The sequence below is a fragment of the Otolemur garnettii genome, unplaced genomic scaffold, assembly GCF_000181295.1.
Source record: "Otolemur garnettii isolate 467f Iridium unplaced genomic scaffold, OtoGar3 scaffold00146, whole genome shotgun sequence".
NCBI classification, from domain to species: domain Eukaryota; kingdom Metazoa; phylum Chordata; class Mammalia; order Primates; family Galagidae; genus Otolemur; species Otolemur garnettii.
In genome coordinates, this window is record NW_003852541.1 from 3,241,254 (window position 1) to 3,243,852 (window position 2,599).

At 45.3% G+C, this 2,599-nt stretch overlaps 1 pseudogene; it reads right to left on the reverse strand.

Moving 5' to 3' along the window:
* Positions 1-1,096: 1,096 nt before the first annotated feature.
* On the reverse strand, positions 1,097-2,364 carry LOC100953085 (annotated as a pseudogene).
* Positions 2,365-2,599: the final 235 nt, after the last annotated feature.

Here is a 2,599-nt window from a genome sequence, read left to right on the forward strand (position 1 = left end):
CCCATTTAGATGCCCTTGGTTTCCTTCTCTTGTCTAATTGCCTTGGCTGGGACTTCCAGCACCACGTTGAGTGGAGCTGATGACAGTGTACAGCATTGTCAGGCTCCGGGTCTAGGCAAGAACACTTTTAATTTTTCCCCATCCTGTTTGATGTTTGCCGTGGGTTTGTCATACACGGCTTTATAATTTGGGGGTATGTTCCATCTATGCCTATTTTATTGAGTTCTTATCATAAAATAGTGCTGAATTTTTGTCAGGTGCTTTCTCTACATCTATTGGTGATCAAGCAGTCTTTGTTTTTGCTTCTGTTTAGGAGCTAGGTCACAGTTGTAGATTTGCATATGTTGGACCTGGGGTGGAGCACAATTGGTTGGGGTGGAGCACACTTCGTCAAGGTGGATTGTGTTTGGCTTTTTGTTTGTTTTGGGGTTTTGTTGTTGTTTAGATATATATTTATTTATTTGCATATGTAGTTTACACACATGCCATAAACTCCAATATAATAACAAATAACCCCTTAACGGCTCTTAGACACATAGGACTTCTATATCCCAAGCCAAGTCCTGCAGTGGAGGTAGCACGTGTTCCTATTTTACAACATCTCACAGGAGATGAGTGGTTAAGGAGGCCTTGAAACGGAACCAGGCCTGACACACTGAGACCACTCCCAAGGGACTGCTGTGGGAGAAGACACAAATCTATATAAAACCTTTAACATTTAAAAGGATCACATTAATTCCAACAGCTTTACTGAGCTTGGACACCCAATAAATTACACACTCACTCCAGGTAGTTGGAAGATTATTGCACAGCTCCTTAACTGATCAAGTCAGGACAAATGGTCACTTCCCCACAACCAGAATCAGCGTATCTCCTACAAGGACACCAGCGCTGGCACAGGCTGCGGGGCTGGCTGCAGTTGAACCTTGCCTCCAGGCCATGAGCAATAAAGTAGCATTATTCTCATGGCTACATTCACTTCAGTGTCATGTTTACTAACATGGAGCGTTCTGAATACAAAGGCAGAGACCCTGCCTGCTCAGTAAGAAACATTTCCTGTAGTGCTGTAGATTGAAGGAGGCCGTCACTAGTAAAAATAGATTTCAGTAGCATGTTCCTGACATTGTACAGCAGCCCTGGCTCAAGGATTTCTCCCCCTACATGATTCCTAAGACTATTTGTTATTTGATTCTTTGTTTTGGCTACTTGATGGTTTTGATGAATTTGCTTTGATCCAGGGGTGTTCAAGAACTTCTCTGAGAATCAGGCTCTGGCTTGGATTATGCTTCAACAGTCCTGAAATAAGGTCTCTGGCTCCCTCTGTTACAAACTCAGGAAACGTGAATTCAATCCTTGATATTCTTTTGTTGGTCCCTTGGTATTTTGCCTCTAAAGGAGGCTTCCCAACTAAAAATTCATAGCAAAGAACTCCCAGGCTCCAGAGGTCTACCTTCTCATCATACATTCAACCTTCAATCATCACAGGGGGCAGGTAGTCCAGGGTACACAGAAAGTGGTTCTCCTGGAGGACGGAGCATGAACCGACCGGCCCAAATCTGCAATCAAGCTCTCCAGATGATCCCAGCAGCAAGTTCTCTGGCTTAATGTCTTTATGAACAACTCTCTTTGAATGGCAGTAAGACAGGGCATTTGCCAGTTCTGTGATACACGTAGCTGTTCTCTGCTCATCAAATTTAGAAAGTTTCTGAAGTTCTCTACAGACTGTTCCAAGTGGTGCATATTCTAAAATTAGGTAAACTCTGGTGGCATCATGGAAATGACCATACAGTCTGAGAATATTCGGATGCCGAGGATGGGACTGGATTTCCACTTCTCGTCTGAGCTGATGCTCCGCTCCTGCTTTTTCCAGCTGAGCTTTAAACAGCACTTTCAGAGCCAGGATAAACTTGCTTTGTTTTTTTCTTGCCAAATAAACATTACCAAACTTTCCTTTACCCAGCTGGCAACCAATTTCAAAACCTTCCAAAGCCCATTGCCTTTTTTGTGATTCTTCGTTTTTCTGTTTTGATGTCACTTCTTCCTCAGGATTATTTCCAGGTGCTGCTGGCTGGGCTGCTTGCTCTTCTGGGTGTCATTCAGTGGCTTAGAGACAGGATGAAGTACACTGGTTGCCTGTAATTGCTTCTGCGTATGATTCTGAACTGGTTTGTGGCTGGAGATAAGCTTTTGTGCTTGAGAAGGAATGCGCTGGGAGGAATCTGAAGGGCACAGGACCCACTGAGCCTGACCACAACTTGCAGGTACTGGATTCTAACCTTCCAGAAAACTGCTGGATCACTGGAACCATTTTGGACCATCAAGTGGAACAGGCCCTGAAATGTAGTTTTCTTTTGATCTGTCCATGATTTTGAGCCAACAAGTGGCATCTCAGAGGGTGCCTCGGCTTGCAGGAACAGATGGAAAGGTGCTGGGAGGGCAAAGGAGAATGCCGTGGCCCAAGGACACAGGGATGAGGGAGAACTCTGTCACTCCAGTCCTTCCTTCTGGCCTGCGGCCCCACAGTCCTTGAAAAGACACCCCAGCTGGCCCCCCTCATCCGCCTCACAACAGTTAGACCCCCAGCCCAGTCTATCCACCC